This window comes from Ciconia boyciana, chromosome 8, assembly GCF_034638445.1.
Source record: "Ciconia boyciana chromosome 8, ASM3463844v1, whole genome shotgun sequence".
Taxonomy (NCBI): Eukaryota; Metazoa; Chordata; class Aves; order Ciconiiformes; family Ciconiidae; genus Ciconia; species Ciconia boyciana.
Window position 1 is genome coordinate 27,328,077 of NC_132941.1, and position 25,935 is coordinate 27,354,011.

Here is a 25,935-nt window from a genome sequence, read left to right on the forward strand (position 1 = left end):
TCCAGTTCAGCACAACAAGAACATCATCATTGCTCCTACCATGCCTTGGTATTGAACTAATTAGCAGTATTGCAATATCTAAATCTGATTATCAGCAAAGATAAGGCACATTGCCTCCATCCTTTCTGCTGTTTTCAGGGTAAGGCACTGTACGTGACAGAGCGTAAAAGACTGCCAAGTGCCTGTAAACAGGAACAGTCAATGCATCATCCCAAAGGGGACAGGCAGAGAATAAAGAATTGTAATAGACCTCCCAGGACTCCCTGTGCAGTCCCCTGCCACTTACTCACCATTCATCAGTTAAACACTTCCTAAATTTATCAAGCTCTATATTAAAACACAATAACATTTTCTGTTCCTGTGCTTTCCCCAGCCCATGCTGAAAGCCTGTTTGCAAAGTTCATTTCTGTGCTGACCTGCACATAATTTCCACAGTAAATGGACTATTTTCACTATTTTCAAATTATCTCTTTCACCTCTGGAAGTTCGCTTCCTGTCACACCACTATCACTGCTCCAGCCAGTTTCCTAGTTGCTGAACAATACTCGATTTAATCATTATCTTTTGTAGTTTTATTAATAACTCCTCATGTGAGAGCATACTAAGTACTTTCTGAAGTCTAAATACAGTAGATCTACAGAGAGACAGAAATGTCTATGGAATGTGTTGTGCTTTGGACATTTCCAATTACATTTAACTCCACCTGCTTCTGACTTCTCCATTGCTCCCATTGTTCTCTCTGGATGTACAGGGCTGAAGTTTGTTTCTCTTTCATTTGCTTTGGAGATCAACATTTTCCAGCATGCAAAAACACCACTTCCTTCTTTTTTTTTTTTTTTAAATAACTGGTAAGTCTTCTTTCCAATTCCTTGAAGGCTTTCCTTACACTGAATATACTTTTGAGGTGGTAGACCACACAGATGGCTGGAAACTTTCCTTCCTGTTCTTAGACTGCAAGTTACAAACAGATTTTCACCTCTGACCTAAAGAAATTCTTGTCCCCTCCACATACAACTTGATTTGATCCCTTCAGCATAAGTCTGAATTAACTAACTTCCTCAGGTGCTATAAATACAACCCACATAAAAGGAAGACACTTCTATTTTTAGATGAAAGTAAAACAAAACAAAGGAAGAAAAAACAAAATCCAGGAATACTTTGTTCTTCACATTCAATCTTTCTGCTTTGCTTTCTCTAGTCTAACAGAAGCAGAGGAGTAGCAGACACGAGCTGCTGGAGACTGCGATTTGGGAACTGTATCATTAGAGAGGCTTGTTCTAAAGAATTTGCTATTTCAAATATTTTTTTTAATTCAGGCAAAGTGGCTAAGTGTAAGATCATACTCTGTCAAAGAGATTTGCTTCAAATAATGCTCTCAACACAGGAAAAAAAGGAAGCATATCAATAATGAGTCAAACAGAAAATACAAGCACAAAGTATAAACATAGCAAATACAAAGTTAAAGGAACAAATAATTTATATCAGAAATTTTACAAACCCTGATGGCAAACAGATTTTGTTCAGAACCAAATTCCTCAGAGAAAGATAAGCAGACAGTGGAGAAATAAACCTTGGCAAAGTTTACTGACCAAAAAAGGCACCTGGTTCTTAAACACAGTGGAGAGGGGATAGTGTTCAAACATGTTCATTACAAGGAATCCAAAATCCTAGAAGGAAAGAGACTTGATAAACTAAAATAGGTGGAGATCAAAATGAAGCTCCATGAGAAAATAACATAGGTGGCTACACACACAGATTAGCAAACACCAAGAAGTACACTCAATACCTGGCATTTGGTGTGTGTCCATAGGTGTGAAAGATTCATGGCTTCATTTACAGACAGCCACTTTTCACAGAAACCGCTCACACACCATTTGCTGCCATGGGCCCATGCCAAGCTTGGGAGTAGAAATACTGTTCCACTCTGTTACAGCTAATACAAAATCAGGAAATAACAGATTTTCTGGATACACTCTTCAAAACATCAGATAAAAGTGTAAGAGTACACCACACACTAGATATATAAATAATTGTTTAGGAATTGGAAGGAAAAAAAAAAAGCAAGCAACAGAGAGGCAGGTGAGGGGCCCCAGCAGCAAGTGCAGGACCTTCACAACTGCCATGGCATACTTCCATACCGTGAAACAGGGGTTGCAAACAGCTGCAGCGTTACAAGACAGGGTCCCTTCACTGAATGAAGTTGTTAGCTGGACACATATTGCAGATAATAAGCAATATCATCTAAAAATCCCAGAGGAGAGACAGAAGAGCAGCATTGATTTGGGCTTCTCACTTTAAAAGGTGTGAGACAAGTGTGATCCACAGCACACCATGACACTTAAGCCCTAGGACAGGACACCACACTTACTGTTTTAACAGTACCTTGAAGGACATCCACTGGGCCACGACAGCTCATCATACCTCAGAAACTAACCAATTGTTAGTTCAAATGTCAATGTTCAAACTAACCAATTGTTAGTTCAAATGGCAATTTTCAGGCCATGTGTTTGACATGTATAGTCTGATTCGCATTTGAGGTGCAAGATGTGGAAGAATTTGGCAGTATTAAATATAAATACATCTCTTTTTTTTTTTTAGCTCATTTTTTCCAAAGTCAAAGTGAGTGCATACAAGGACGATGATAGCATCAACATCTGACTCTTCACTGGCATCTGTTTGTTTTATTTTAACAAATAAGTTGATTATTTAGAGTAGCCCATTTGAAGCCTTTGCTGGAATTGTGTGTGCTATGGATATAGAAATCTGAAAGCATGTGGACATTAAGGTCCATGACATACTGCCATCCCTGGAGGGTGGCATACACAAGCAGCTCACTCAGAAACCTTGCCAGTGCCAACAGATCGTAAGAGTACAGGACTATAGCACTGCAAAATACAACGCTGACGTGTCAGTGACATTTCTCACAAAAAGTATGACAGAGGCTCCATACTCAAGATGTTTTTAAGGAACCCTAAAAATAGAAGCACAATTCATTATTTTCATAATAATCACTATCCATATCATCAATCCTGGCACATTTCTCTCTGCTGTTTTTTTTTCTTGAAATTACTTCAATATATTGCTCCTGATTTCCAGTTGTTTCTCTGTTGTTTTCAAATAAAAGCCATTTATTTGCATTTTTATTGGAAAAAATATGACATGAAATGCAGGTGGAGTGTTTATGTATTTTCCCAATCATTAATGAAATACCACAAGACAGAAATGAGAAATAAAACTTCTTGGTGAATTCCCAATGCTTATATGGGCATTCGCACAATAAGTGGTGATAACCTCAGTCTCCAAAACTTGTGTATCCTAAATGTCAAATCTCAACTTCTTTTTATAATTTTAAAATACAATTACTGCAATTGTTAACCATGAACAAGTGTAACATGATGAATTATATGTAAAAGGTTTACTGATTAGTATCTGAAATAATAAATTTACTTCATTAACTTGAAGTCTACTTTTATTCATTTTGAATGATGATGAGTCAAAATATTTTTCTCTACTCTATGAGGAAAACAAAAAAGGGGCAACATACTGTGCCAAATGCAGGTTCTCCTTCACTGAAGGTATTTCCTGATATAAACCTCCTAGAGTTCCCTTCTCCTTAGTTTCTCACATCTAAAATGAAATAAAATGCACTTTTAGACCTTAATTACTAGTATTATTGTAAGACGTCCTTTGTGATAAAAAGACAACACTTTTTATCATTCACCCATCTTCTATAAGCATGTGTGTGAGAAATTTTGAAACACTGAGACCGTTTAACAAGGAAAAGGAAGGTATATGTTCTTCAACTAATGATGGTATTCTTTCCCAGTCCTAGCTTTCCCATACTTTCCCCTAACATAATAATATGTTTGGGTATGCGGGATATTTTAGTAAAACAGTTGATCTAAAACTGTTTTCCTTCAAGAGCTGCTTACAAACATTTTTTTCTCTGCATGTTTGCAAGGCAGACCTGGATATCAGGATGGTAAGCAGAAAAGGAACACAGTATATCAATTCTATAGCAGAGTTGTAAGTAAGTGCATTTAAAAGAAAAATGAGTCTTACAACTAAATTTAAAATTATCCTATTGCTAAATGATCTTTTTATCCATCTGTGTACTGGACTATAGAAGGTACTAGGAGTATACAGAAGGTCCTGGTACCAGTTTCCTTTTAAAATATAGTAACAACTGCATTTAAGTATTTCCCTCTCTCTCTAAATATTTCATAGATGGGAAATGTGAACATAGGAACTTTGCACCTCTGGTTCCAAAAACAGCTCAGTTTCTCCCACTTATGGCATGGTCCCTCCACATCAGTGAAAGTACCAATCCGACCCTCACAGAGATGCTTTTACAAAGTTGCAAATTCTAGGTGATCAAATGCAGAGGTGTCCATAACTGTTAATCTGCATTTAACATTCAATCTTCCTCTGGTCTGTGTGGCCTAACCCTGCCCTGTTGGGATGAATTCAAGTAGCCAAAGCCTTAGAAGGAGATTCAAGCAACTATCTTTAAAAAGAATCTAGAAGTAATCTGTTCTTTCTCTTGTCAATGTGAATAAGGTCTTTTTTAGCTCTCATGGCTGTTCTTCCCATAAAAATTTTCTTAGCTTTGATGTTTTTCTCCTACCATGAAGGCCATCTTTCTGCAAAACTGAGCACAAGTGACATTCGACAGGGCTAAAGCTGCCAAAATTTATCTTTTTTTTTTTTTTTTTGTGACACTGTGTAATGTTTAAAAGATCCACAGAGAGGAGGCTGAAACAAAGGCTGACCACTCAATAAAGAAAGAGGCAGAGTTAGTATCAGACACACCATTAACAGCTCTGGCTGAGCACCTTCTGAACAACCTCACCACAAAAAATAACCTAACAGAAGGCAAAATCACGAAAAAATTACTCTGTTTTCCTCTGCTATTTTTCTCCTCTTCACAAATTCAACACCAATCTGATTCTAAGTATTATTAGCTTCTTAAAGGAATAAAAATTATCAGATGAGATAAAATCCACATATGCATGTACACCTCCACCCATGCACACAGCCCCTTCCAGTATTTCCCAGTTATTGAACAAAATGTAAACAGTTATGTTCTACTCAACAGTATGGATTGTGGGACCTATTCCTCCTGTAGATTTTCAGAGCCTTAAGGAATGACATTTTCTTTGAACAACATTTAAAGAAATTGCTATTTATTTCAAACCTCAAGCTTACAAACTCCTACTATGAAATAGAGGGTATAAAAGCAACTGCTCATGATATATTAGCATGAAAAAAATACTTTATCAAGAGCTAGCTGGCTTGCTGATAAACTGTGTCATGTAACCCAAAGACTGGAATCTCCCTGTGGTCTCTCAGCCCTGCTGACAGAGAACCCCTTCTGCTCTCAGCATCCCTCCTCCAGGCTCTGCAATTCCCACACATGATGGAGTCTGGGGGATGCACAAGTGGAGAGCAATAATGTATACTGACTATAAAGGAATAATAAGGAAAACAGCAGCGTTCAGAATTTCACTAGTAACCATAGGTGGTAATCACAGGTCACCGTATGTAAGAAATACGTTCAATCTACCAAATATGAAAGGCCATGAAGTACAGGTTTTAATTGCTGTTTCCTGAAGGGTTGACAGGATGGCAGCAAAGGCAATGCCAGAGGAGGCTAACATAACTTGCCCGTAGGAGATCAAACACAGGCTGTCTTTTACACTTCTTTTTAGCTTGGGTATTTCTCATCTATACTCCAGTCTTCAGTGCAGACACACCTAAATATTGCAGTTATTACATTCAGTTCAAATTTGACAATTTATTTTATAAGTCTGAAGGTAATAAATTTAAAATAATAAAATCTTGATTTTACATACTCTGAATTTGTCAGGGAACCACACAAATGTATCGTAATGCCTGGATTTTCCTCATGAACTGAGTGTATATAATACTACCTTGACAGCATGTTTGGAATCTAGAATCTCCTGATTTTAAAAAATCTAAAGGAAGAAATTCAATTAATTAAACCTGATTTTGTATTAATCAGGTTTTGTAGACTGGGTTTCCCTAAATAACTTTCTTCCGCAAGTGTAGTAATGAAAGGACCTCAGAGAGAGAGCAAACAGCGCTAACTGCACAGAGAAGCCATGAGACACAAACATCCAGCAAACATACAAGATCATAAATGTTAAAACTTCTTCTTCAATACCCCACATACACAGTCTAATTTAAAAAATGTATTTACAGAATTAAGGTAGAGAAGGTTATTTTAAGTAACACTGTCTCACTAAATAATATAATGACCACAAACATTTTGAGATGCTTAACTTTAAAAAATAATTACCTAATTCTAAAGTCACAGTCCGCAGTCATTTATTTTTTTGAGCACCGTTGTAATTACATATATCCTTCTTTAAAAGTTCTCATACATTTGGTGACTTAGCTTCACCTTGTCAAATTTCAACAATGACCTGCTGAACTTTTAAATACTGAACCCAGGAAGTGCGTTCTTAATGCCAGCTGCTCATGTGATTGATGCTGTGATCTGTAACATTAGCTCTGTTTTGTCAGTTTAACAGAATAATGTTGCAGGCATTTTTTCAGGCAGGGTCAATTTAATACCTGGTTTCAGCTCTGCTTTCAAATCACCAATATAATTTATATGGAAACTTGCCAGTGCAGAAAGCCATACTTGTACATGTTTTGGTAAAATATTTTGTGGCTTATTTATCCTTAACAAAAAATATAGACATAAACATATAAAGAAAAACTTGAATGGCTATCACTGAATGTAGGCAGGGATCTCAACAAAGAAAGCTAAATAATGTAACTCTGGACACCCCCTTACCCACATCCTCCCATACCCCAGTTTTTAGACATCACTTACTAGGTTATTTCCTCTGTACTTAACATATACAATACAACTTGCAATGACCTCCTCTACAGCACTTAGGATCATGAAGGCTTCTTCCAGTCGTAGAAAAACATTCTGTTGAACTAGTTCATTTTTTTTTTTATTCTGATAGGTGATATTGGGACAGCTTATTTTCTGATTTCAGATAACACACATTCTTGAAATATGTTTTCACGACGAGTCATAATCACGTGGGTTTGCGTTTGTTTTCTACTTATAGTAAGGAGTGCGTCACTTTATAAGCTTGTCATCTGTGGATATATGGTTCTGTGCACATACAGCGAGGCATACAAAATACAGCTTCTTTGCTATGCTTGCTGATTAAAAGTTTAAAGGCTGTTGCTGGAGTGGAGGGTTGGAAAGGAAGATTTGCCATAAGAATAGAAACTGCAAAATGACTGGAATGACACATATAAAATGCATGCTTTCTCCCCCGGTTTATAACATTTCCAATTGTACTCCTGAAGCTTGATACTACAGGTAAACAAAGCTACAAAATATTAACTACATTCATTAGGGCACACAGAAGAACATTTCATATCACAGGTCAACAAAGCAAACAGAACTGAAGTTTCACCTTTAAAATGCAACAGACACTGTGTGCTACTGAAACAGATCCACAAGAAAATTTCATGCTGGGAAACAGCTGGCTAAAATTCCATGGTTGTCATCTTTTGTGTAAAAGTTTGACTCAACTAGCAGATCAGAAATGCACTCAAAGCTACCTACAGGGTAAGTGTTAATTTTTCACATCCAACTTAAAGAGCTTCAAATGGATGTACCCAGCTGAAGAAAAAACATACGGAAATAAATACTCAGTACTACGTCTTAAAAGCCTCTCTCCATTTTAAAGCCAACCAAATCAAGCCATGCAAATCAGAAGTTGGAATAATATTGTCAAAAGATCATCTTGCAGAAACACAGGCAGTATACAGCTGAAATGCAGAGCCTTGATGCTATGATCAAGATTGAGGACAGAAAGCACACTCTGGAAAGTATTTTCATAGACCAGATTACCAATATACAGCTAACATGACCCAGTCTTTACCTAAATTGTTAAACAAAGCATAACACTAAACCAATAAAAATTGTCTTGAAATGAACAAATTGTACAAGTAGTCTTTCTCCTCTTTCACTAGTTTTCTAGGGAAGCCTATTCAGAGAATTAAGCGTTCACAAGTGCCAGCACTCACCTGCAGTCACTGCTGCAAAGGGACCTATTACGGCATTTCCACGGACTGAAAACAGTAGGTATTGCTGTTACTTCAGAGTCTGTGCTCTATGGCTTGTTTCATTTTTAACAGTCTCCCTAAATTACAGTATTTCTATTTTCAGTGAGATCAGTAAATACTCTCAGACTCCTGTGATTAAACTTAGGAATAGCATAGAATATTTGAAGTACTCGTTCTTACAAATGTTTTCTTCCATATAAAAAGGAAAAATTATGAGTTCATTGAAGTAAGTTCTATGCATGTACACTAGAAGGCCACAATGTTTAAAGATGACCTTTGCAACAGATGAAAAAGCAAGATATCTAGGTTCCATTGCTAGCCCTGATAGAGATAAGCCTTCAGGCAGCTCTCTCATTTCATCCCTGATTGCTTGCCCACTGTAAAAATTAGGAAGCATTATTTATATCTGGTAAAGTGCTAGTGCTATCTGCCCCAGCAAAGTACATGTAAAGTCCCCTGAAGGACTGTCTGGGAGGTCCATAGAGGTCCCCAGTTTCAAAACACTGCAACTTGCCAAGAGCAAGGAAGAAAAAAGCTATGATAAGTGGGACACTTGTAAAACACCTCATTAAAGGTCAGGTTCACAGAATTATGTAGTAGTAGGAAGGTAAACCCAAAACTGATTTTCTGAAAACTCCTGGTAAGTGCTAGGCAGCAGCCACACATGTCTGTGTTTCATAAGCACATTATTTTATTTCAAACTCTTTTCATTTCCTCCAGCTACATCACTTCCCATGCCTTGGGACACATCAGTTGTGACTGAGCTAAACAGCTCAGCACTCACATATAAGCCCAGAAGAAGCAAAAACTGAGATCCTTGTGTGTCTCCTTGAGATGATCAATCCTGTCTTTAGAAAGTTTACCATGTAGCACTACAATCAGGCTCTACAGAAAATGCACTAGTATTTCATATTTTCTCTTAAAACATTGCTGCTCCTGAGCCTTGTCATAGGGTAAAAGTAAGAATATCAGAACTCTCACCTGGAAAGTGGAAGACGTGGGTTCAGTTTCCTGTTTTCCCTGAAGGGATTCAAAGGCACAACTCCCATTCCCTTGCCAGTGAAGCCGCCTCCAACATTTCAATTTGACAACGTCCTTCTGACTATAAAGCAAAATCTGCTCAGGACAGAAAAGGGAAACGGAAGAGGGATATGGGTTTAAAGCAAATATACAAAACCTCCTCCATTTTACTAGAGGCAGGTTTCATGATGGCAGGTATTTGGTTGTCATAGCTTTCACTCAAAAGTGACCTTTTCTGTTTTGCTGTATGTGAAAAAACACTGGAAAATAGATAAGTGTTCTGTCTAAAAAAAAAAAAAAGATCAGAACCTTTAAGAGTGAGTGATTCAAATATGGTAACAGTCAAAGCTGAATTGTCCTTCAGATGTCTACTCAAAATTTTCCCAACAGCTTTCATTTCTTCACAATATTTAAGATGAAAGAAATGAAACAAATAGTTCTTATACTGACAGGGAAAGAGAATACATCCTGAACTACTCCCTCAATAATAAAGTGGGTGTGACAACCTTCCCATGCCCTTATATTTGCCACTTTTTCTTGCAATGTAGCTACAGGTTTTTTTTTGCACTTGGGCTTCTTTTTTGGCTAGATAAACACTTGGTTGTGAGACAAAAAACATGACTAGAAAGGACTATCACACCTCAGTCTATGTCTCCTAAGCCTAATACATGTAACCTCCAAGGTGAAAACTGCATGCTTTACAGAGATTTCAGCTTTCCAAATACAAACATGCTAATAAATGCATATATTTCAAAGAGAACCAAGAAAAAGGATGACTGCAACAAGTCAATAGCTGACAAGAAACCCCAAGTTTCCAATATACTTTTTGCAACCACTTCACTTTAACCAGCCAGTACCTATTTTGCAGAAGGAAAGAAGAAAACTGCATAGAAATACCAACCTTTGACAAGTGCTGTTAAAGTAACTTTCTAGTAACATACTTCAATGCCATTTTTATTGGCTACATCCTTTAAAACAGAATTCTCCAAACAGTAATCCAACTCTGAGAAAGAATTACACAAACGTACAGGTAGCTTAAAGAAAAATTAAAAATTGCAAACTGTATTGTAGGTCCTGACACAAGCCTGCATAGCAGAATTCCTCCTAAGCACGTCATGGTGTTTTCTTTTCCTGACATCACAGGTTCCCAAATATTCCTGTTTATTTCCCAGATATATTTTTAAAAACTACGCACTTATCTGAACGCAGTGGCCCTGCACAGAAAAGATTTATCTCTGTCTGAAATACTATGCTAGTCTTTCCAGCAACAACTGCAGGCCTAAACACAGCAAGATTTTATCAAACACTGTCAGTTTTTAACTAATTATACTCTAGAAGAACCTTGTTACTATTAAACCACTCAACCAATTTTAAGCAACATAAATGTTAAAAATTAAATAATCAATGCATTTCAAATTCGCACCTGAATTTATATTTTTGCATGAAGTGGGTGCTCCCAAATTTATGAACTGCATTTATTGATTTCAAGTATATGACCAAGCCTCCCCATCCTATTGATATTCATAAAACTGCATTCAGGATCTCCCTTGCGTCTCCTTATGTTGTACAATACCCTTGCAAGCCAACTCTTTAGTTCCCTCTTTTGTCAACAGAATAATCAATCGAAGATTCCTGGAGGGACGACAGACAGAGAAAACCTGGACTGGCAGAGTATTAAGCAACTGGGTGAAGGAGAGAGAGGCAGCGCTCCTCAGCAGACAAGTGGTCTGCGGCTCTGCAGAACACCTTGCCCACATGTTGATTCACAGACTGCCAGTGCACATCCTGATTCAAATCCTACTAAGTGATGATGAATGATCTGTCTGGGTCTACACTGTAAATAATAACAACTGATAATGAAGGATACCATGGTGATGAGACCTACATCATCACGTAGCCCAGACAGTGCTGTCTCCAACACAACCGTCCATTCACAGTCAGAGACGTAGATAGTACCCTCTATCCACTAAGCATAAAGTCTTTGATAAGAAGCATAACTTTTACAGCCTGAAGGTAGCTTCTGCTATGCTATTCTTTAGCACAAGTACTAGTACATTTTTCTTTCTTTTCTCCTTCGCTTACGATGTCCCTCTTCCGATCCTTTGGGGATCTAGCTCTGCTAGTACATTTTCATTTACTGAGCCTAGGTCAAGGACTGCTGAGACAAATGTATTTTATAAAAAAAAGCGTTACTCTATTTGCCATTGCTAAAAGGTCAAGCGCACAAAATATACACATCTTTAGGTTTTGAAGGGACCACAGCTTCTTGAACATCAATATTACTGCCTAAAAAAATGCTGCACTTCCTGCAATCCCAAGAACCAGGACTGGAAGAAGTTAGCAGAAATTACGTTTCTCCCTCACTGCTGTAACTTGTGCTTTTGACAGCACACTGCCTAGAACTGGCACCGAGACTATCCTGCAAGATCGGTCAGGCTCTGATCCCTATTAAGCCACGGACTGGCTCTGCTACACCACAGCTGAGACCTGCAGGAAAAAGTAAACACTTAAACCAGCTCCAATTCAATGTTGCTGGGTCACCCTGGGGCCAGAACAATGACACCCTCAGACCCAACCATGGAAGAAGCAGGCTCCTGCTGTGACCAGGCTAAGCCACCATCACCACCATGTAGCAGCTGCCCTACAAAGCACTGTGTCATTGTCCCATCTATATCTATCAACCTGATGCATGTGAAGAAATGCGAACTTTGGAGGCTTAACTGGCTTTGGATACAGCACTGTGGGGACAGGAGGAAGGATGGGAGATGTTTATTAGTACTGTTTGCAAGCTGGAAAGATGAGGTTTTTCTCTAGTTGCCCTCTCAGCCTGCCCACTCACTCCCCAGCACATAAAGGTTCACCTGTAAAAAATGCCCCAGGACAGCACAAGCATTAGGAATGGAAGTTGTGCCATCAGGGTATGTTTCCCTTCCCCCCAGCCCTAATTAACAAGATTAAGCCAGCGAGATTAAGCCAGCTTCGTGTTTGTGCTACTCCTGTCCCCAAGGAGAGTGTGATCACGAACTTTACATTTGTACAGCCATCACTTCTGCTGGCCGCAAATTCAGAAAACAGAACTCAACTCACTGCCAAATTAATCACAGAACACTGAGGCAGCGTGTCAAAACAGACAGACATGCAAACAAAAACACAGACCCAATTAAAAATAAAGCAGCATACTTCAAAATCACATGGACCACATCCGAGCTGTGTGAAGAAACTATTAGATACATGCAGAAAGCATAAAATGAAGTAAATTTTACTTAAACATCATTAAGGGCACTTGAATTCAACTTTATTAGCACAGTGTCTTGATGAACATAAATAATTTACTTATGATTTACATTACTGTCAAAACTCCTACTTGCCTTTTTTTCACGCAGTACTTTATTCTGCTAGTCAATTAGCAGCTTCTTGATGTATGGAAACATAGCTTATATTAGGTTTTTGTGTTAAAAAGGATATTTTTTACTATAATAATTTTTCTTTTATAATAACAGTGCCTAAAAAAACCAGCAGGACAAGAAAAAATGAAATCCTCAATGACATTAAAAAACATTGTGGTCAACAAGGCTTAAGTAGGAAAAACCAATGCTACAGGCTGTCATGTTGTCAGTACTAATGGGGGTCAGTGCTGAAGGAAGACCAACTCTCACACTTCAGTTCCTCCCTGAAGCCGGCTGCACTGCTCCACAGCCATGGTTACAACGTGAAGCGAGACATCAGACTCTTTATATTCATTAAATGACAGTGATGAGATGCTGGGGAAGAATGCACCCCACATGATGAAATAAGAAGATTAAAATTAATATATGCATTTTTTCTTGACATTATCTGCAATTCCATTTTTCAAAACTCATCTTGGATGTCAAACCAGAAGAAGCTTCAAACATCCTTGACTGCATTTTGGAAAGTAATTAGGCTGATGTCTTATGATAGCAACATATTGTGATACATTGCTAAATGTACAGCTCCACAATGGCAAGCAGTCTACAATGTCTTTCAGATCTGCCCTGCTTAGTATGAATTATTTTCTGTGCTTTAAATAATTAAAAAAAAAAATGGTGTGGGCTTTCCAGCTCATTAATAAATTCGATTTCTGTAAACATCCTTAATTGTAAGCATTTCTGTATTCCCTTTGCATTTCAGCATCTCCTCACAAGTCAACTATGTTTGTCAAACCTGTTCACACAAATGAGAATACATACGCTGTTAATGTCTATGATTACCTGTTACAGGCACACAGCTGTGATGCAACAGCCACATTTGCTAAAAGAGTATGCTGGGAGGAAAAAAAAAGAAACCAAAACCCATAGACACATGAGAAAAAAAAAAAAGAATGGGGGGAGGAAAACCAGCCCGAGAATAACGGGTTGTTACCTCAGTAAAACAAGTGGAAAAAAAAAAAAAGAAAAAAGAAAAAATCCACCTAATATTTCTGCTTATTGGCTTCAATTACAGGAAAGGGAAGAGCACTTGAAATCTTGGAGCTGCACAGAACATTCTAAATATCAAGATGATCAAAACAACATCCATGCCAGGTGTTTTGCCACAGTTCATTTCAGCCAACATTATTCTAGAAACACTAAGAGCTGATGACCCTGCTGGTGATATACCCAGGGGATATCAGGGAACCATAGTTTACTTGTGTAATAGAGATGGCTTGGTAGAAAATACAGCACTGTGGAGGATTCTGCAGAGGCTATGAGAACAAGAAGGGTGTGAGAATTCAAGCCATGCACTCTCTGACAGCTTAAAACAAAATCCTCCAGTCAACTACATTTTGTTTTCATAGAGGGAGAAAGATTTGAAAGCGTCACTTCAAGTTGGATACATACAAGGCAAAAAAATGTCCTGCTCGGGACAAGCTCCTTTTCAGTTCGGACAAAAACAATGCGTCATTCTCTTCCCAGGGCAGCAAGCCAGTCAAAAGCTTACCAGACAGATTCCTTGGGATTCTACAGCTCTGGGATGACAGCAAGCCTTCACAGCAGATCTGTCACCTTCCCTGCTATAAAAGGCAGGACAAAAGAGGATGAAACAAAAAAAAAGATTCCTATCTCAAGTCAAGCATGTGTACTAAAATGGTTTCTTGAAGCCACAGGTGTCCTGAGTTGTGGCAGGAAGCCCTCTTCTGCCCAGTGCACTGCAGAAGAGGAATAGAAGCCCCAACCCTGGTGCCGAGAAGACATTCAGGAGCTGTTTTCTCTCAGGTGATTCAGTGTATTACTATATTGCATGGGAGGTGCAATGGTCCTTGCCCATGAAGGGCAGTGGAGCTCACGTTTTCTTTCACATAGGGCACAGCCCTTCTCTGGGGCTCTGTGCAGGGGCTGTTTCTGACAGAGGGTGATAACTACCAACCCCAAGCTCCTGCTCATATTATTAAAAAATACACTCATTTACAGCAAAACAAGAGAAAGTATTTTCCTTCATTCTCCTAAAAAGGATTTGTTACTGACAGCAACAGACAAACGCTGGAAGACTAGAATTAGCTTTCCTGAGTGACTCTTGTTAGGAAGAATTTAATTATTTGTATCATAAACACTCACTTGAGAGCAGCCAAACAGCCACCTCTGAAATCACAGACACTTCATGGGGCTAAAGAGAGCAATTGGAGGTTGATTCACTCGCAGTGAGGAAAACCTGTTGCAGATCTGCATCCCTCTTTCATACAAAGAACAAAGGAGGGAGACAATTTAAAGAGGCAAGTATAAAAATATCACTGAATTGTATGTGACACATTTCAAGGCTCAGGCAAATCTCTTTTCACTTGGGTACAAAAAAAAAAGAGAAATTTTCATAATCTCAAAATGAAAAACGCAGTGTTACCATGTTCTTGATCATCCGTGACATTCAAAAATGCTGCCTGTTTGAGATCCCATCAAAAGTTTCTTTAGCCTATATTCTTTCAAAAGTGCATTTTAACATTCAGTGGCAGAGCTTTATGAATCTGAAAATTGTATCTGTTTTAGCAAGCAAGCCATTATGAAATAGAAATTCCAAGCACACTTTGGGGATAATTTCAAGTGTGCATAATGAGTTTAATTTTGTGAAGCAAATCTTATTTATTTCCCCCCTCAGGAAACTGTAATTTACCAAAACCCTTCTTTAACCAGGATCTTACAAGTTAGTATGTATAGAGATGGTCATTAATTTTCTATACTGTGTGCCAACAGATCACACACTTGTCACTGACAAAATTGGGAGTGAATTTAACAGGCTTTCAGCTGGAGCAGAGAGAACTCTATTCATTAATACTCAGTACTATCACAGTTACAGTCCCTATTTTCTATAGTTTAAAATGGATGCGCTGCTCCGAACCGCAGAAGGAAACATCATCACTCAGCACCTCCTCTACGGACTGGCTCTGCTATGGCAGGCACTTTCACACAGCACCACCACAAATCAAGTTTCTTCAGCAAGGCTTTTGCTACCTGATCATGATTCACCTCTGGGAAGAACTGGAACAGGCTCGTATTTTCAGGAAAATGGAAGTGCCATGGTATGCAAAGGCAAACAGAAACATTTCACAGTCACGCCTGAGTGTGGAAGGTGAAAATTCACAACACCTACTGATTTAACAGCCTTTGGATCATTTCTCCACAAAGGTCAACTCCAAATCAACCAATCTGGTTATGCTGGCACAAAACGTGTCTCTAATTCAACAAACCCTCATTTTTTAACTTGTAACTAAACCCTTATTACTTTTGGATTTTTTTTTTCCCCCGAAACAGTCACTTTTTGAGAGAGTGAAAACAAAAAATACACTAAAAGAAATAATTTATTAAAAAAAAATATTTATTTCTCACTTAATGGAAGAGACCTACGACAAAATTTAGAGAAACTTAAACACACAAAGGTTCTTACATATATAATTTTAAGTGAAATATATTACCTGACAGTAGCAGACATCCTTAACAGTATTGTGTTTCAGAAGAAGTGCCCAGCACATTGCAGTAACAGCCCCAGCTTTAATACAGTGTGCACAAGTGAGGCAAATCAAACCATGTCTCCTATAGGACTGCTGTATCTTGCCATGAATGCAGAGGATATATCGGGCTGCTGAGGAGAATTTAATGAAAGGACTGTTAAGGAGAAAAGGAGGTTGAAAGGAGAGGAAGAGTGTATATCTTAGGTCTCAGGGTGTATATCTCAGCTCTTTCAAAGGTCTGCACATTTTATCAGTGCTTTAAGAAGCAGTGCTTAACTTTCTTGGCAAAGAAAACCCTATCTGTCCCTAGTAGTAAATATACTTGCAGGTTTAAAATTGTTTTTGGAAGTTTGTCCAAGTGAGTTTTTCAGGAATAAAAGGCTTCAGTAAAAGCTCAGCAGCTTTAAAAGAGCAATATAATTACTTTGCATGTGCAAGGCCTTGCATGATGTAGGAGGATTTACCCCCAAATCCTACTGACTTCACTTGATTTGAATATCCTCTGTAAGTATTTTGCACGCTCACAAAGTAATATCTAGGATACACTGTGCTAAACTTGCACAGAGCTTTCCTAAAAAACACCACCTTTTAATTAAAAACTCACCTTTTTTTTAATTGCTACTGCTTCTTAAAGCTTTGATAAGATCATTTTCCCAAACAATGGCTGCATTGACATGCACCAGAATGCAACAGCACAGCTTCATACTTTTACATATTTAAGTAAAACCAATACATTTAAAAATCAAGTACCAAACAAGCTAAAATACACAAAAGAAATCCCTCTGTATTTACACATAAAGATGACTTATGCACACCTGCATAAGGAACACATAGTGTCTAGTGATCGAAGCACCTGCTTGAAAATAATCCATTAAGAAAAAAGTCAGCTGTAAAAATAGATGTTACCACTTTGCTTTATGTAGACATAAGCCAAAAGTATCATCAGGAAGCAGCTGTGAAACACAATTGGAGATTCCTATGTAAACCAGTGAACCATCTTTACATTTTGTTCCTCTAGGAAATGATTAAAAGGTCCCAAGTGGCCAAACACAGGACTGGGCCAAACACAGGCCAAACCCTGCTGCCTCCCCTAAGGGGAACCATCTTGGGTCCCTGTAACACCAGGACAGTGGAGAGTGCTCGCTGCCTGTCAGGACCAGGCTCTGCTGCCTTTGAAACAGTAGAAGGTGACTCTTCTGCAATACTGTATTGAACTTCATTAAACGAATAACTGAAACTAGTAACTTTTAAGCAATGCTACTTTGTAAATCTAACTGGCTTCAGAAGAATAGTATGCATTTCTGATTAAATGGCAAGGTCTTTACATTTTTAACTTCAGCATTGTGAGTTTGCTCCCGTTCCCATTTGAAGTCAATTTTATAACTCCCGTTGACTTCAGCAAGAATGGAATTAGATCCTAACATATTTGCATGTCAAATCTCTTTTCTTGCAGTTACTGTGTTTTCATCCATGACACCTGCAATTTAATGGTACATTTTCTATGAAATTTTTCTTTGAAAGGCAGCAGCAATGTAATAACAGTGGCCAAAACAGGGGAGATTAATACTAAAAAAACCCCCAAACAAAAAACAAAAAAACCACGCTTGCAGTATTGAAACTCTACAAGGCTTTCGCTGATAATGAGAAAAATGAGAAAATAGTCCACACAGGTGTTTCTTTCACAAAGTTCAAATAAATAAAAGACTCCAAAGCCTACTGGAAGAATATTGAGAACAAGATACAGGCAAAAAAAATATAGACACATGCACAGAGGAAAATTTCAGCATGCTTCCAGCTTTGAACCTGTTATAAGCCCAAAGCAAACCAACCAGAGACAGAATATTACTATGGCTCAATATGCTACCAAATATCAAGCATCTAACCCGACTTACTGCAGCTGCAGAAAGCAAGCTGGGAGAGGGCACCTAGCTTGGTGGTATTACCATAATGGAAACTAATATGATGCTGCAGGTAAGTGAAGTTTATCCGGTCACTTCATCCACTGATTTGGACAAAACCCACAATATTGTTAAAATACACACACACAACCTAAAAGAAAAGAGAACCGGTTTTCCTTGTTCACAAAGAAAACTTAGATCTCTCTTCCCAAGTAACAAGCGATAGGATGAGAGGAAATGGCCTCAAGTTGCGCCAGGGGAGGTTTAGATTGGATATCAGGAAAAATTTCTTCACCAAAAGGGTTGTCAAGCATTGGAACAGGCTGCCCAGGGAAGTGGTTGAGTCACCATCCCTGCAGGTATTTAGAAGATGTGTAGACGTGGTGCTTAGGGACATGGTTTAGTGGTAGACTTGGCAGTGCTAGGTTAACAGTTGGACTTGATGATCTTAAAGGTCCTTTCCAACCTAAATGATTCTGTGATTCTGCTAGACAGGATTTAAGATTTCCACAGTACCAGCTTATTTGTCAGAAACTTCGTCTGGTCAGTTTAATTCATACATATTGTACAAGCAGCCCTTGAGGCATGCCTGAAGGTGAATAAAAACACCAGATCAAATGAGCGCAATGAGAGCAAAGGATCACCATCGTTGACAATGTGTACAATCATACATGTAATCCATTAATTTGAAGACATAGTTTAAATTAGTAAGAAGAAATGCATGTGTTGCTTAACTATTATGTCACTAAGAAAAACAGTCATTTAAAAAGCTGTGCTGATTTATTAAATATCCCTGCTTTTATTACTAGAAATCAAACCTTTGAATGGCCTGGGCATATATGTTTAAACCACCTCTCCAAGTTCCAGAATTTAGGAATGAATTTAAATCAGTTTGATGTAGGGTTACCTCAAAACTATCAATGATTTTATTTTATACATTAATTTATTTTGCAGGTTTATTTTCTTCAATCACTGAAAAAGTGCAGCTGATTTCTCAGTGGTTTTCTCCCTCTACCTTTTCAACTAAAACACCAGTTATTGCCTTGAATTGTACAGGCACACCACAGGATGTCTCGTGAAGCACTGCTGCTTTTCAGCTGAATTCATATGAACCATTTGCAAGATTAAAAATAAAACGAGACATTTCTGGATAACATATTGATCGTTTAATTATTTTCCATTTTAACTGCATGCTATTTTTGGCACAGAATATTTATGTTGGCTCAGCATCACAATCAATCTTCTAAAATATCTATATGTCAAAAGTCAATTATTCAGGTGACAGCATTAATGTTTAGATTCTTTGTTAACCATGATTAACTTTTGAGGTTCTGATTTTAAAAGATATCTGAAAGCAGTAATATAGTCTTATTCACCAAAGCAATTTTCATCTTAGTATCTATAGGTTGTGTTTTGAACCACTTCACAGTAATAAATGAACATTACTGTGCTGTTTATGAAGTTATATACATAAAATGCAGAAATTCTCACGTTATTAGTGCTGAGACCCAGTATACTTTAAAAGCTTTCCCCCCCCGCCATTATTAATATTACTCTTTATGTTCCTCTCTCCCAACCTTGCTGTATGGGTGAGGGTGTCACGCAGGCAGTTAAGACATCGCTCCGGGTCATTCTGCTTGTTTATCCAGGATTTACAGCTCTGCAATGAAACCTGAGACAAATTATCTATTTAAAACTTACTTTCTCAGACAAATTTCCTGTAAATCAAACAATACATGATGGGGAGAGAATTACCTGATTATTATATATCCATAATCTGTTATCTAAACTATGTCACCTTTATTATGGAGTTTAGGAATTTTATTACTCTGATTAACAATCCCTTTAATTTCAGTTAATCCATGCTGCTTTGTTTTCCCTACAATTATGATATTAGAATGTCTTCATACACCATATAAGCAAGCTGAAATAAATTATAATTACTACCACAGGCAGAACAAGCTTCTATATCCGATCCGCTTGTTTTGCATGACACTGATAGCACAAAGCAGGTGGAAAGTTAGTTTATTCAGCTGGCAAGGGTACAAGCAGATGGCATGCAAGGCACAACAGGAGCAAAAGGATCCTGCTACAGTGATACCAAGCTCTTACAGCTGACAGATCTCTGACAGCTGGTAGGTGATACTACACCTTCTGAGACACACTGACTCCTGACCAGTCCCAGGTAAAGCAGGCCACTAATATTTTATACCAGCATCCCTGTTGAATCCCTCCTCAAGTTCTCATCCTGAAAGTTGCCCAGCGAGACCATGAGGCTCTCAGTTTTCAGGCTGCAATGCCCATGTTTATGCATAACCAATGCCTTATGCAGCACAGATGACAACCTGCCGTCTTTCCTCCAAGTTGTCTTACTTTCGTATACTCACAAGCAAGACATTATTAGAAATCCAACAGAAATTATGTAGGATCATGGACTTTGAGAGAACCAAATTATGTGATGCAAGAGGAGAAAAGTGGTGAATTAGTGTTGAGAAATAAAGTGATTTTGTAAAATGTTCACTTCAGTTTTCTTCCAAAACGAAAGGATGGACTAACAAAAATCAAGGAGGGAATGAAGGAAGATTGACTACAAATTTTAGGGATGAGATTGAGAGGTAAGCAAATGTAGATTCTCAGTTCCCTGATATTTGGGATCCCATTCCACCATTTTCATTTGTCTCACTGTACTTTAAATGGCCAAATGTGGAACCTGGATCCAGATTTGACCTCTGGCAGTTCTCTAACCACAGGGAAAGTGTGTTGGTTATTTATAAGAAATTAGAAAACATATACATCAAACCACCAGTGTGTATGGTTTGTTTTGTCTATTATGGCTTAAAATATTTCGTGTCACTACAGATAATTGGCATGTTTTCTTAGCAGAGTAAATAGATGTTCAGAAAACTCATAAATGAGACTAGCTGTGTTTGTATAGCAACATTTCCATATTAGACATTTTCTATTTTTGTACAGAAAAATCAAGCTGTTGAAATATCCAAATTACAACTGCACCCATCCATGGTTGGGTGAGATACTGTTCAGATAAAAAATGCTATCACTTCTTCCAAGAAAGAAGCTGTGTAATAGCTAAACACAACATTTCTCAACAATTCAGCTGTGTAGCTGAAAATTAAGGAGAACATTTTCTAAGGTAGAAAGGGCAGTTAGGTCCCCAAATAATTTATCTGTGAGAAATTCACTTCTCCATCCATTTTTGAAAATTTCCTTACAGGATTTATGCAGTCATTTATAACAGCCATAATCTGAAAATTTCCCAGACAGTACCTACAACAGTTTCCTTAATTCAACAAATATCACTTCAACTTTGAGGTTTTCCCTTGAAGTTGAAAAACAACCCAGCACTCAGTGGGTGAAAAGTCCAAATATATGGTCATTACGAGTATATTTTGTTAAAGTTAACCACTGTGCTGGGCCTAGATAGGGAAGAACAGGGCACTGCCAGAAAGGACGAGCTCCCATAGCAGACAGCAGATGATCGTAACAGAATAGGCTAATTTTCTCTAAGACTGGACAGCAGAGAGCGCAAAAAAAGTAGAGATGAAAGTGGAGAAGAGCATCTTTTACTTGGAATTCCTCAGCAGGTACAGGTATGGCAGAGATAGGTATAAGGTGCACATGAAGTAAAATGTGCCTTACCCCTCAACCAACAGATGGGACATGGTAGGGCCCAGGTGTTGCTAATGAGTAGCTCATGTCAGAGGACCAGCCATCTCCAACCTGTTATAACTCTCGGCCTGAGATTTAATTCTCACTATAAAATGTCTTGATTTTCTAGTGAAATCTAGTGGATCTTGACTTAAACTACTTCCAGCCCCTGAGAGGTTTGGGTCTTTTCCCCCCTGATTTTCAAATATTAAATTCAACCTAATAGGGAAGGTGTTCCAAACAGAGCATCAGGCATAGACACTCAGAACATCTCTTCTCTAAAGTTGCCTACCACTCTTTTCCTAAAGTTCATTTTGCATTTCAGTAAATTTCACAGTGAATGTCACTGCTAGGGACCTACCTTCCTTTTTTGGTGTTTTACAACAAATACACAGTTATCCAACAACTACTGTCCCATTTGGGATTTTGCCCACAATGTCATTACAGAAGTGAGATTTTTCAGTAGAATTTTGATGAAAACTTAGTATTCTTCGGTTTCAGTAATTCCATTATCCACGCATGCAAAGGTTACTATCTAGGCAAATACTCACATCTGGAAATGCCAGGTTACACCCACGCTCCACATCTTCGACAGAGAAAAAAACAATTCCTATACGCACACAGAATGACAGCTGACTTCTGTATCTGCAAGAGTCTGCCCACACAGAGCCAGCTAAGCCTGAAAATCTGGCCTTCCCAATGCTGTGCCTAGATACTGCAGCATCAATATGTTGCATTTATTGCATATTTTCCATATATAATCTAAGAAAAAACAGTACTGAAGCTCAATGCTACAGTAAGTGAAGAATAGGGCTAGACAAAACAGCAAAGATGAATATAAAGTCAATTCTGATTCACTGGTTTTACATTGATTTAAGTGGGGTTAGACTTCAATACCAGTTACACATTTAATCAGGAACTGGTTTTATTTGCAGAAAACTCAAATATCTGGAGTGCTTGTTGAACCTTTCCCTCATAATATTAGCTTACAAAAACACAGTATCATTGAAAACATAAAAAACCCAAACATTCTCCCTAAGAGTTTCAGTGAAAAACACTTGCCAAAGTAAAAGGATCATGGTTCCAATGAAAATCTGCATGTTATTTTCATTGTGTGCTTTAAAACCTACTTTCTGTCTTCCTTGGTATCTGGATTAACTGAATTCTACTATTAATATTCAAAATAGCAATCCTTTCTTAAAGCAGTCATTTATACATTGACACAGTGAATCAGTGTATATTCCTTAATCTTAAGAGATAAAGCCATACTTACATTAAAATGGAGAGTACATTAGATGTTGAGACCTAATACTGAGCCCTGCAGGTCAAGGGCACTTGGAGATAAGGCTCTGGCTTGCAGCTCTCTCTAGCACACACACATATACGGGGAAAAAATAATGAGTCTCCACTCCCATTTAACAGATTAATAGCTTTTAGCACCAGAAGGTTATACTTTGATCCTTCAATGCTCTATTATATAATAATTTTGCCAATATTTCCTGGCTTCAATCTCAATAGTTTATAAACAAATATAAACATAAATAGTCACCTGTTCATAGGACAAGAGTCACACTTCTGTTTAGTGGGATGCATGCACTTTATAAATAAGATTCCCAGCTTCTGTTGCATATCCACATTTGATGTGGTCATCAACTCTAACACCTGTCTGTGAAATGCTTCTTCACAGGATCTAGCTCTTCGTTAATTAAAAATTCAGTCTAGGCAAGTTTAAAGCTTTTTTGTTTTGGTTTGGTTTTAAGGGACATACAGTGAAAACAGCTTGAGAAACAAAGTTATAGTGAAATCTACTATGTAGTATAGCAAGTTCCAGCATTCACTCTTCTGAAACTTCATCTGTGCAGATGCAGCACAGGTGTATTATATACAGAAAAATGTTACTTGAAATATCTTTAAGAAACTTGTCCCTGCCCTACATATCAGTCATTAAGCTACTGTAGATAAAGGCATTTTCTACTAATTACACTGAAGATATTCCAGCATGCAACACTAAAAATCTGATTTGTAAGACTACTGAGAGAAAGGAAATGAGTGGGAGAGAATACACGGCCCAGTGGCTGCAGCACTTATCAGGAATGGTACCACGTGGGTGCCTGGAAGACCTACCGTTGGGGCTGTTTCAGTTTAATCTAATAACTGAGTGACTTTATGAATTTCCATGCTATATTATCATTGCAAGCTAATTAGGAATGCGCTGCGAAATCATTTATTATACTACACCTCCTGCACAGTACAGAAACACATTGTTTGTTTAAGAAGGGAAACATCCTTCTCTACATCTCTGCATGTGAAGTGCTACGTGTTTTTAGGTAAAACAACTGTATGTCTTGCTAATTACAGGAGTCCTAGATACATACTATCCACGCAAATCTAGAATATATCCATACTAAAACATTATTCTATAAATCATTGCTAGTGATTAAAGTACAACCTTTTTCTTTGCAGGTATGCCACGATTCCTTCCAATTAAAAAGGAAGAAAAAGAAAAAGCTAGAAAAGCTGCAAATCTAGCAGAACTCCATCCATCTCGCCACGAGGGGACACTGTCACGTCATTTCAAAAGTATGAGGAAACAAATTTTTGCTTTAACGCCAGTAAGACAAATCTAGATGGACAGATGAAATCTTAATGTGTTAGTTGCATGCTTCCTTACAGCAAAGCTAGTAAATATGATAAACACACGCCCAAAATAACATAGTATCTGAGAATTGGTTTTGAGTCTTTACATGACACACACATATGCACCTCCAAACAACTGAAATAACAACATAAATAATGTAAACCCTCTGTCTTCCTCAGTATAACATTACCATAGAAAACTCAATTCTGCCTACATAAGCTAGTACTGCTCCGGTGCTGCTGCTGCTGACAAAGTACTAGACTATCTAAAATCTCAACCACAGCATTTACAGAAGAACAAGTTCTGCCAAGGCTCTTCTCAAACTGAGCAGCAGCTCATGTCTCGAGTCATCTCTCTAAATGCAGTAGAGCTAATTGAGAAGATGACAGCAGTGAACTTGAGCACAGGTATAAAAATCTAACTGATTCTGTACACTGAGTATTCTCAAAACCCTGTCCACATTTTATCCATTGCTGAATGGGACAAGACAATGAGCACACCTTTAACAGACCACTGAAAAATGAATGCAAAAGTAGTTATCACATAACCAGAAACAGCTGTTACCTGACACTAGAAAATGAAGATATATTTAAACCTCTTATAGTCAAAATAGCCAAAGAAAGAAAACTGTTTACATTGGTTTTATCTGGTGATGCCGGTAGTTCTTTAAAATATGCAGAGTGAGATTTAGTATGTCCTTCTTTGATATACATTTCCATTTAGATTAATTTATACATGATCTATGATTGGTGGCAGAGCTGGAAGAGGAAGTGAAAAGGAGTATCAGGAAGTGCGAGAGGGAGACAGATTGGTGGAGCCACACCCTACCATCCCTGAGGCCAAGGCAGCAGATGGAGGCTCCATAAGAAGCAAAGGATCCCCTGCCCTCTTGCCACCAAGCAGAAGGAGGGGACCTAGGAGATGGGGAGGAACAGAAACAGGCCCCTTCTCAGGGCGGCAGGTGGACCCCCCGGCCTCCCTCACCTTCCCAGTTGCCCTTACACAACAGATATGGGGCTCTGGAACTTGAGGGCCAGGCAAATGAGAATGAGGATGTAGGTGAAAGTCCATCCAGGGGGTTGCCTAGGGTAAGCCAGACAGCACCACATATTACAACTGCCTCTGTTAAGAAAAAAAGGAGAATAATTGTCATAGACAATTCCCTTCTGAAGGAAACAGAGGGCCAAATATGCAGACCAGACCCAGCCCACAGGGAAGTCTGCTGCCTCCCTGGGGCCCGGGTTAGAGACGTTACTAGGAAACTCCCTGGTCTGGTACGGTCCTCTGATTATTACCCGCTATTGGCTATGCAGGTTGGGTATGATGAGGTTGCAGAGAGAAGTCCAAAAGCAATCAAAAGGGACTTCAGGGCACTGGGGCGATTGGTTGAGGGATCAGGAGCGCAGGTAGTGTTTTTCTCAATCCCATCAGTGGCAGGGAAGAATACCAAAAGGAACAGGGAAACTCATCTGCTCAACATGTGGCTCAGAGGCTGGCGCCATGGGCGGAATTTGGGGTTTTTTGATCATGGGGATGTTTACATGGCACCGGGCCTGCTGGCGACAGATGGAGTTCAGCTGTCTCAAAGGGGGAAAAGGATTCTCACTCGTGAGTTGGCAGGGCTCATAGAGAGGGCTTTAAACTAGGTTTGAAGC